This window comes from Leopardus geoffroyi, chromosome A2 (genome assembly GCF_018350155.1).
Source record: "Leopardus geoffroyi isolate Oge1 chromosome A2, O.geoffroyi_Oge1_pat1.0, whole genome shotgun sequence".
Classification (NCBI taxonomy): domain Eukaryota; kingdom Metazoa; phylum Chordata; class Mammalia; order Carnivora; family Felidae; genus Leopardus; species Leopardus geoffroyi.
This window is the reverse complement of record NC_059331.1, coordinates 104,589,345-104,601,395: the sequence shown is the minus strand read 5'-3', so window position 1 is coordinate 104,601,395 and position 12,051 is coordinate 104,589,345. Positions and strand designations below refer to the sequence as shown.

The 12,051-nt window shown below is 34.6% G+C and overlaps 1 protein-coding gene across 8 annotated transcripts in view; it reads right to left on the bottom strand.

Moving 5' to 3' along the window:
* PHF14 (PHD finger protein 14) overlaps positions 1 to 12,051 on the bottom strand; it is a 209,819-nt gene that overhangs the window by 70,429 nt on the left and 127,339 nt on the right. The window lies entirely within an intron of this gene.

The following is a 12,051-nucleotide window of genomic DNA, read 5'->3' as shown; positions in this document are numbered from 1 at the left end:
ATATTAGAAGTGTTTGGTTACAATTGTAAAGAGTATATCCCTAACTAGCTCTTTTAGTGGAATGTGCAACAAAAATGGCAGAAAATACACCTCACTGTAAAGACCTGGTAGATTATGAATGTACTAATTTTAGCCAAAATTTCAAAACTTATTCATTTCCATTTATTTCTCAAAACTTTCTCTAGTGTTTCTTGTATTTACTTCACTATCAACTTGTATTCATTTGCTACCTTGGTGCCTTTATTTTCTGGAGAAATTTTAGGTGCTTAGTGATTAGAAGAACTTTTTTTTTTTTACTGTGATAATCATAAAAATTTATTTATTTCTTTCAGATACCCATGTAGCTGAGATGAAACTGCCAAAGTAGTCACACATTATAGAGAAACTTCATTTTAATATATAACTACTAGAAAGATGTGTTTAATGCTTCTAAGTTCCATTGAGAAAAAGAAAGTGAAAAGTGGCACAATCACAGACACATACAGCACTACTGAGAAGAGCTACCATGCCAAGCTGAATAATTTCCAAAGAAAGCAAAAACAAAACTGTACAAGAAAAAAAAGCATGTGAAACACAGTTTTCAGAGAAATATACTTCTTGACATATGAGAAATAAACAGAGTTGAATTCCCTTGTTGAGTCACAGGGAAACAGAGAGGGAAGGCTGAATTCCCTTGTTGGATAGTCACATGTGTTAACTTTTCTCTGTGCTTCAGTCTCTAAGTGAAGAGCTTTAAGCAGATTCTGAATGTGATATTCTGAGAACTGCTTTGACTGCAAGCTAAGAACTACGAGATAAGCATAATGCAAGAGGAAGCAACCACATCATTTACCACAGAAGTATAATTAAGTCTTAATTCCAAGTGTAAATGATGGAGACTAGCAGACAACCCAAAAGATATGTTGTACTTAACTCTGATAGGAATTTGAACATAAATACATTAGATATCATGGAAATCTGCTTTAAACCCCAATTAAATCTAAGCTGAAATTTAATTTAGAAAAAAACTAAAAGGCTACTGCTAATATTTCTCTATCCTAAAATTTCACTTAATATTCCAAATCTCCCTTACAGACAGAGTAAGCAGTGTGACTTGTTTTGGCTACTATCTTCCAAGGACAAAAGACTGACTATGTGGTCTTTTACATCAGAGATCAAGTTGTGGCTTTGTATTTATTCCACATGTATCTAGTAAGCTTACCTATAAATTAAGGTAGGAAAAAAAAAGAATTAAGCATTTTTAAAGGGCTTCTCTGATGCATGCATCAACAGTCAGTACCTTGAAGAGTTGGAACTGCCTGCCAGGAAGCATCTACTTCTGACCCAACAAAGTCAACTATGCTAAAGTAGTGTCGTCTGGAGAGAAGTATACCTCATGATTAGAGCATAAGCTAGAGTCAAGACTACCCTAATTCTACCACTTTCTAGTTGTGTCATCATAGACAAGTAATTCTTAGTCCTCACTCATAAAATAAGGATAAAATCTGCATCTATTCTTGGGACTGCTCTGAGGAATACATGAGATAAAATATGGAAAGCACTAACTAGCACATTGGTCCATAAAAAGCACTCTGTAAATCTCAGCAACTAAAATGAAGAGCAGATTTATCAAGCAGTATAACAGTATTTACTGGAAGGGGAAAAAAAACTGTATTTTAATACATAATTTATATAATTGCAGTCTGTAACTGGAATAATTTCTATTTCATTATGCTTAGTGCTCTGTACCTCAGTTTCCTAATTTCCAAAGTGGAAATGTGAATACCTCATAGGACTACTGTAAAAACTGAATGAGATGATACATTTAGAGAGCAAAGAATAGAGACTGGGACATAGTAAGCATCTAACATGAACATTAAATCCTAGTCATACAGAATTTAAAATAACATTTTTCTAGGTTCAGCTACAAATGTTAAAAATATTAGAGTCATGGGGCGCCTGTGTATTTCAGTCGGTTAAGTATCCAACTCTTGATTTCAGCTCAGGTCATGATATTATGGTTTGGGACTTCAAGCCTCGCATCAGGCCTGGTCTTTCTCTCTCTACCCCCCTCTCTCTGCCCCTCCCCCAGGCGCTCTCTCTCTCTCTCTCTCTCTCACAAATAAACTTAAAAAAATCTTTAAAACATTTTTAAAAATGAGATTCCTATACATTATTACATTGATATAAAAATCTACCAACTCCAAAATTTATACCCAGTGTTATTTTCAAATTCATTATATTATGTTTATTTCATATGTCCGAAACTATACAAAATCAATACAAATCAAAACCTTGTTACAGAAGGAACAGATGAAAACAGGATGTTTGATTAATAAAAAAAAAAAAATGAGAAAATATAGATGGTTTCTAATACTAGAACTTGGATTATGCTTGTTTTGTATGACTCCAAGGACTGAAATTATTAAGGAGACAAGTCAGTTCACTTGAAGAGAGAAACTACAAATGGTCAGACCTGCCTCAAGAGAAAATGGGTTACTAGGGGTGCCTGGGTGGCTCAGTCGATTAAGCACCCAAGCTGACAGCTCAGAGTCTGGAACCTGCTTCAGATTCTGTGTCTTCCTCTCTCTCTGCACTCCCTTACTCGCACTCTGTCTCTCTCTCTCAAAAATAAATAAACATTAAAAAATTAAAAAAAAAAAAAGAGGAAATGGGTTACTTACACAATTCTATCTGGGGCAGAAGGTCTCTCCCTGTCACTTAGTACTGAGTGATACTAGGCAGATGATTTAAGTGGTGGATGGATGGCAGGATTACAAACTTTGAGACCCTTTTCAGGACTGTACAGTATTTGTTTTGGAAACTCTTCAAGTTACGTAAGTTACAAAATTTGAGAGAAAATAAAGTTGATGCTTTACATATAAGAAAATGACTTCAGAGGTAACTTAAGTCGAGTCATGCATCTAGCTAATAGCACAGCTGTGGCTAGAGTCCCAGTCTTCCCAAATAATTGAATACGTAACAGATGATCTCTTCTGGATTACTTAAAATATTAACACATTGCCATGGAAAATAAGTAAAACATTTCAAAAACAAATTTTACTGAAAAACAGATGAGTGAATGAGAAATATTTCATTGCTATATATACTTGAAATTATGATGTTTGCTACTCTAAAATTGCTTACTCCAGAAATACCACACTTCACTATGTAATTAATATATATCATGTTCAGGCTTTTGTTTTCTTTAAATACAATTACTCGTCTACAATGTACTTAATTTTAAAAGAAAAATAAAATTAAAAAATTCAAACACTGATAACATATAACATAAAAATATTTATGAACATACAAAATTATTTAAGGGTTTAGTGTTTTAATTAATATAGATTTAAAAGTCAAAGAATGTCATATTAAATACTGAATGTGCAAGGCATGTTAGCCATTCCACACATCTAACAACATCATCAAATGAGTATACATTTTCTTTTTAATGTAAATTTTATCAGAATACACCTTAACAAGAAAAATTCAGTGGCAGCTGGATTACCTTCATTATCCAAATAGGAGTACTGTGAAAACTAAACATCTCTTCTCAAATTTTACTAGTAGAAAAGTATTCTTAAAGTAACTAAAGGATACCTGGGTGGCTCAGTCGGTTAAGCATCCGACTCTTGGTATCGGCTCAGGTGATCTCTTGGTCCTGGGATGGCATGGGCCTGCTGGGGATTCTCTCTCTCTCTCTCTCTCTCTGCCCCGCCCCCATGCTTGTTCTCTCTTTCTCTCTCTCTCAAAATAAATAAATAAATATTTTTAAAAAACAACTAACTGGGGTGCCTGAATGGCTCAGTTGGTTAAGCATCCAACGCTTGATTGTGGCTCAGGTCATGATCTCACGGCTTGTGGATGGGAGCCCCATGTTGGGCCATCGCTGAGTGTGGAACCTGCTTAAGATTCTCTCCCTTTCCCTCTGCCCCTCCCCAGCTCCCACTCTTGCTCTCTCTTAACAATAAATAAACTTAAAAAAAAATAATAAAGTGTCCTTCACCAGATCCAGTTTATTTTCCAATTTCCTCTTTAGGTTCCTTTTATAATGTACTACACAGCAACATTTTATGTTCAAAAACATTAACTTAAATCACTGATCACTGCTTTTTAAAAAGCCAGGTCTAAGGCAAAAAGGCAACATTCTTGGTGGTAGGGATAGCCAAGTAACTTCTAAGAACAGTGATATAAAACATTCAATTTTAAATTTTAGACTTGTGCCATAAGACATCTCTCTTACCCTAAATTTGTTCAGTAAACGTTCATGACAGCCTTGAAATAATGCATTTGGAGAATAATGTAAAGGCAGGGTCTAGTGGAGAATAAAGAAGCAGGAGAATGCATGGCCTACTCTGAATATTAGGGAGGATACTGGTAGGCTTTCTACAATGACTGCAGCTCATGATTAAGCCATTTTATTGGGCAAGAGAAAGACCCAGAAGTTTGGAGAACTGAGATATATTAAAGCTACAGAATGCAGTTAAACAGTGGCAATAAAAATGAGTAAAGCCAGGGAGTCTGGGTGGCTCAGTTGGTTAAGTGTCCTACTACAGCTCAAATCATGATCTCACAGTTCGTGAGTTCCGGCCCCACAGCGTGGAGCCTGCTAAGGATCCTGTCTCCGACTCTCCCTGCCTCTCCCATACTCGCACTCTCTTGCTCTCTCTCAAAAATAAATAAACATTTAAAAAAATAAAAAGTTGAATCAAAGCAAACAGAGTGGAATCCATGGATGTCTCATCAGAAGAACCACAGAAAGAAGGCAAGAGAAAACACTGAAGAAGCTAAGGTGTACAGAATAATGTGGTAGATAGCAATGAAACAGATGTTGAGAAAGATCTCAAAGAAGCCACAAAAATGAAAAAGGGAGGGAATGGATATCAAGAAATATTTTGATGGAAAATTGTTCCCAATTTATTCTGATATTTGTAGTTTTCAAATAATATACCACAGCTATATTTAAAAACTTTTTTTGGAACAAAATCATTATAATTCTATGAATAAAAGTAAATTCATTAAGATGCTATGAGATCATAGGAGTTTAAACTCTTCTTTTTGAAATTTTTTATGTATATTTTTATAACGAACAAAACTTAAAATATACGTTTCCACTTACCGGTCTTTAATTTTTTTTAATAATAAGACTTTATTTTTCAAACAGTTTTAGGAAAACTGAGTAGGTATACAAAGATTCACATATACTCCCTACACACACACACACACACACACACACACACACACACACACACACACACGCAGGCACGCACAAACACACGTGCTTTAAATTTAAATGTTAAAGTTTGCAATTTCACATAACGGGCACTTTTGATAGCTCAGGGGTAAGGAAAAATGAAAAAGAAGAATGCCAGATAGAAACGGAGGAAGAAACAGACATGTGAAAATTTGGGAATGTGCACATTTCCTTGATTTTTATTCAGTGTAATGCTATTGGACAAGTCTCTTGAGTTAGACACAACAGAGATAAATATGAACTTTGAGAATCTGAAGGGAAGAGACTTTCAGATGAGGAATGAGCTAGCTTAACTGCCTCTAGCATTCAGTGTATATTTTAAGATTCTTACATTAATTGTGAAGTAGTAAAATAATATTTGAAAAGCGTGAGTGATACATTAAGGATATATATTATAAACACTAGGGCAAATATTAATTCTTAAAACAGGGCCTAAATAAGACAACAATGGAGATAAAATGAATTTATAAAAAATACTCAATGCGGAAGTAAGCAGAAAGAGAGAATAAAAAATAGCAAAGACTAGATGAAATAAACAGAAAATACAAAGATGGCAGATTTAAATCCAACCATATCAATAATTATATTAACTCTAAGCAATGTAACCCAGTTAAAAGGCTAAGATTGTCAAACTGGATAAAACTGTAAGTTCCAACTATATGCTGTCTACCAGAAGTCCAATCCATTTTATTTTTATTTATATTTTTGAGTTTATTTATTTTCAGAGAGAGAGAGAGAGAGAGAGAGAATCAGCAGGGGAGGGGAAGAGTGAGAGGGACAGAGACACTCCCAAGCAGCCTCTGCACTGCACAAACAGTGCAGAGCCCAAAGTGGGGCTTCAACTCACAAACGGTGAGATCATGACCTGAGCTTAAATCAAAAGACACACAACCAACTGAGCCACCCAGGCGCCCCAAAATCTAATCGACTTCAAGTACAGTTGTGTGTATGGGTGTCTACATATGTATGGAATACATATCTCCATGTATCTAAAAATACATAAAATAATTAATTATAAATATAAAGCTATTTTAAGCATAAAGATATAGATAGAAGTAAAGAGGAATAAAAGATACATCATGTAAACAGTAATCAAAATCTTATCAGAGTGCTAATATCAGACTAAGTAAGCTTCAGAATAAGAATGTTACCAGAGATTAAAAGGGACATTACATTGATAAAGGGACGAATTTATCAAGAAGAAATAATGTATAAAGCAAATACTAATAGAACTGAAAGGTGATACACATAAATCTACCATTACAGTCAGAGACTTTAATACTCTTAGTAATTAATAGTACAAGTAGATAGAAAATAAATATTTATAAAAACACCTGAACAGGGGCGCGTAAGTGGCTCAGTCAGTTAAGTGCCTGACTGTGGCTCAGGTCATGATCTCACCATTCATGAGTTCAAGCCTCACATCAGGCTCTCTGCGGTCAGCTTAGAGCCTGGAGACTGCTTCGGATTCTGCGTTTCCCTCTCTCTCTGTCTCTCCCCCACTATCTCTTTCTCTCAAAAATAAAAACATTAAAAAAAATTAGGGGCACCTGGGTGGCTCAGTCAGTTGAGCATCCGACTTTAGCTCAGGTCATGATCTCACAGCTCATGAGTTTGAGCCCCACAGAAGGCTCTGTGCTGACAGCTTGGAGCCTAAAGTCTGCTTCAGATTCTGTGACTCTCTCCCTGCCTCTAACCCACTTGCATTCTGTCTCTGTCTCTTTCAAAAATAAACATTAAAAATGTTTTTAAAAATTAAAAAAAAAACACCTGAACAATAAATATATTGACCTATTTTTATAGGACATCCCGTTCAACAAGTGATGCATATACATTCTTTTCAAGTGCACACAGAGTAAGATAGACCATATTCTGGGCCATAAAATAAACTTCAATGAATTTGAAAGAACTGAAATCATAAAAAAAATGCTTTTTATAATAGTGTTTTGGCCAAGAGACCTGCCATTCCTCTCTTAAGGCTCCAAAAGTCAATGATCAGGTTCAGCTAGGAGAGAATGGAGCAATTGATCTTATGAGGTCCCTACATAAACACAGCTCTAGTATAAAGACTTGAAAAAGGCCAACTCATTTGGGTTTGGATCAATAAATATGTGAGCATATGCAAAAAAAGGCCAGGGATATTTAAACTCTGAGGTATCATGCCTATGTTGTTCACCTCTGAGTTCCGTAACTAAGTCCAGCATCTGGTGCAAAGGGTCATAGAATAATTATCTGCTAAATGAATACTTTTCTAAAAATTTCCCCAAAGACTTGGAACTTAATATAATGAAAGGGTAAATCCAAGGGCTAGAGAGAGAACTGGCATAGGTACTGTTAGGTAGCTTATACCTGTGAACCTTTGTAAAACCACAGATGCCCACACTTCAACCCCATAGATTTATACTACGGATTTAGATTCTCCAAGAAGGTTTTTTTTTTTTTTTTTTCCTTTTTGCCTGTTTGTTTGGTAATTCCTTCCAAAGGTGATTTGCATCCCCAGCAAGCTTAGAACCACGATCTTAGGGCTTCAGCTAAAAGGGCTTCTGGTATAAAGCAGTGGTTCTCAAAGTATGCCCAAACTATCAGAATCAGCATTAATTGAGAACTTGTTATAAATAAATACACATTTTGAGGCATGTTCCCAGAACATCTAAAACAAAATTCTGTGGCTTAATAATCCTGTCAAGTAGTATGAATGTATCCTAAGAATTAAGCCCCTCTCCTTAAAGTAGAGCAAATGGAGCTGGTATGAAGGAAACACACACAAAAAAAGAGGTATGGAAAGAAAGCTAAAGACAATAATAAAGAAGGTAGGAGACAAATTACAAATATTTCACAACTTAAGGTGGACTAGCTAACATTCAACTAAGCAAAGATAAGTTTTATTTACATGGAAATATTTTGATCACTAAAATTAATCTTTAAAAAATCCCACAGAGAACTATACTACCTCATCTTGAGGATCTCTCCTACTTGGTAGTTAAACTTCTCTGGACTAAGTCTGTGGCCCGGCTCAACCAAGGACACCTATATCCAACTCTTTTAGTTCCTCCATTCTTTCCCCACTTCCCCCTGCCTTTTTTTTTTTTTTCAGTTCCTCCATTTTTATAGAACATGATTTCCTACTAGTCCTTCAGTATCCATTCAGAAACACAGTCATTTACAAAAAAGTAAAGGTAGTAAAATTAGGACTGGATACCTGAGTTGTACAGAACAAATCTGTAACAGTTATGAAATCTATTTCCAGAGTCTGATTCCTCTCTATATTTATAACCCCATAACTTTAAATGCGTTCTGGAAATTTCTAAAGCAACACTCCTAAAAAGAAACCTCATAATCCCAGATGATACCATTCATCTATTGTATGTCTCCAAAAATTAATATGGCCACTCATCTTTCTGTTACTAGCATCACAATTCTTTTCAATTAGTTATCTTAGTCAGTTTGGTTTAACATTCCGTTGTCTTCCTTGCCTCCCTGTTTTGGTTAATAGTGTTTTAACGTCTAGTATGAAGTTAGGTCTCCTGAATCTTTCTAATCCTTCAATTTTTCCATCACTCAAGGTTCCTAGCACCCAAACCTGTCTACCTCCAGTTGCACATTCCTTCATCACATATCAATCTTCTAAAGTACTATATACTCTCTATTATCTCTTGCCTTCAATGAATCCCCCATTAGGACTCTTAAAATCTTTAGTTTGAATCTAAGGCCACACCTACCTTAAACCTACATTATACCTTATTCCAATGATCTCACATGCGATCAGGTGTCTTTATTCATGTTCATTCATTCTCTTGAAGGATTTGCTAGTTCTCATCTTAACCTCCTGAAACCTGCTCATAATTCAAAACCCAGCTCAAATGACTCCTTGGTTTATATGAAGATTTCTCCCTTATCCTCTTAGGAATATTCCCATGATCCTCTAAGTTCTTATGTTTCTTATATATCCTCCGTCTAACAATTTGATGGATAAAAAAATGGATTTTAGCATCCTTAGTAAATATGAAACAGACCAGAAAATAAATCTGAGACTAAACACAGGACTCTTATTTTAAAAAGGAATGAAGAAAAAAAAAAGATTTCATAATTTATTTACAAATGAAAGCTTCAAAAGAACAGTCAAGGAAATCTTTGGTCACTGTGCTCAATGCTCTACATGAAACTCAACTTTCCTTTTAAAAAATATCTACATTTACAGGCCATGTCACAACAAGGTCCTTGATATAACTAGGCAATTATTTGGTTCCTTGATAAATGACATGAATGAGTACCTGACAAGAGAAATTTGGATCTGGAAGATTTCAGTCACTTAAAAGGAAAGTTACTGATGGATGTAATTTCACTTGGATGTGACTGAATCCCACTGACTTAGTCTTTCCTAGGCCTATCTTCCTTGTGCAGCTGTCTGTCAGTTTCTAACAGGAGTGTCTAACAGTTTCTTTCAAAGCAGGATTTCTCCTCCATTTGCTATTATTTGGAGAGAAGGTACTTAAAGAGTTACTTTCATATAGTTCAATCTATCAGTTCTCAAGTGCTCAAAATGGCTGCCTATTCATGAACTAAATCACACTTAGGATCCTTGGCTTCATGTATTCTTTATACTAAAAGATCACATACACATCCAGAATGCATAAACAATTTTACACTAAGTCACATTATGTGGCCACATTTTTAATAGTATAGTGACAAGGTAATACTCAATCATCCTAACTTTTTCTACTCTTTACCCATAATGTTTTCCTCAAACTTGCCTAAATATTTTAGGAATACATACATACATTAAGTACCTCATTAAAAAAAATAACAACTGTTTCTAAGGTCCTAAATTTCACATTTTAAGAAACCATGGAGTATTCAGATAATTAGTTCAAAGAAAACCATGAAAAATTAAACAACTGATACAGTATCCATGAAAGGAAAGCTGAAGAAACCAGGTAATTCACTTCTTTTTTCTTCTAAATTTCTTTCTCTCTCGTTCACCAAAGGACTAACGTTAAGGCTACAATAAAAAAACAACAAAACAACAAACAAAACCCTAGGGTTAAAAAGCAGCCTAATTCTTGTCTAGGACAGAATTAAATATAATAATAACCAACTTGGAAATATAATAATAACCAACTTGATAAAATGAAAGAGGTACTGTTTTGGAGACAGATAATAAATTCTGGAATGGATAGGTTAATTTTCAGAAAATAATACATTTAAGAGAATAAAGGTCACAAGAACCTTTTAAAAAAATATACAGACCTCTGAAGAGAAAAATCTAAATTTAACAGTAAATAAATATTTTGAAAATTCTGGTTAAGTCATTTCACTTACTTGTGTTTTAGTTTCTAATTCTAGTTCTACTAATGAAACTAGTGTAAAGCAAAATTGTAGTTGATAAAAGTAATTCAAGATGAGTACAACTCCAAAATGAAATGTAATTCTTTAGAGTACTTCAGGTCAAGCAATGACCTACAAAGGGAGCAATGTTATATTATATACATGTATATGTCTATGCTATATATTTTTATATAAGTTATTTTAATTATTTATCAACACACAAAGAGCCTTAATGAGACTGAAAAATGTGTCCACAGATGATGTGACTAGTATCAATAAATCACACACTGTTACCAAAAATTGTTTTTAGGGACTTAAGAGAGTCAAATGTCAGAAAAAGAAAGTCTAGGAAATTTATTAAGTGAACAATTTTATATATGGGATATACTACTACTACTAAAATGGGTGCAGAATTTAAGATGTGACTGTGATGATTAAATCTCAAGAAATTTATCAAGGACTGGTTCCTAATTAAACTGAAGTGATAAGACTAAATGAATGTCACATAAACTTGCTACCATCATAGAAGGGAAAAGTGGAACCCAATTACACATGGTGACATGACACTGCAAAAGGTTTAATATTTCAGTATTTAAATAATGAAGTTAATCCAAAAGCAGCTGTGTTCTCCAAAATACAACTAAAATGATGAACAGTCAAAACACTAGGATAAAAGTGTTTAACAGTACACACAATTCATTAAAAGAAGAAACTGGTGACATTGTAAAGCCACAACTGTGCACTATAACAGACTTTTTTTTTTTTTTAAAAAAAGAGTGGAATTATTTTAAAAACTTAACATAGTACCTATAGAAACAGTATGATAGTGAACACTGAAGTCAAGAGGTGTGGGTTCTAAGCCTAACCCACACTAACCACGTGGTTTTTTACAAACCATCCACCATTCAAAAAATTATTGAAAGATTATAGCATGCCAAGTTTTATCTTTGCTTGTGAGACAGAAATACAAATAAAGCTTTTTCATTAACTTTACAGTCTGATAAGGGGGGTCAAGTGAACAAAAGTATAAGACTCAAGAGAGATTCAATACAGGATGTCAAGTATTTTCACAGAGGCCTACATAAGCTGCTAATGTAGTAAGAAACAATCTTTGAGAAGGAGGAGAGTAAAAGATTAACAAAGGATTAAAGCAAATGTTAAAAGGTAAATTGGAACTTATCAGGCAGAGAATATGTGGAAAAAAATTTGAGGCAGAAGAAAAGTACAGAGTAATTTTTAAAAACAGTATGTCAGGAGGTGCCTGGGTGCCTCAGTTAGCTAAGCATCCAACTCTTTGATTCTGGCTCAGGTCATGATCCTACAGTTCATGAATTCAAGCTCCACATTAGGCTCTGAGCCATCAGTGCAGAGCCTGCTTGGGATCCTCTCTCTCTCTCTCCCTCTCTCTCTGCTGTTTCTATTCTCTCTCGCCCCCCCCCCCAAATAAATAAAATTTACAAAATAAAAACATCAAAAACACAGTATATCAG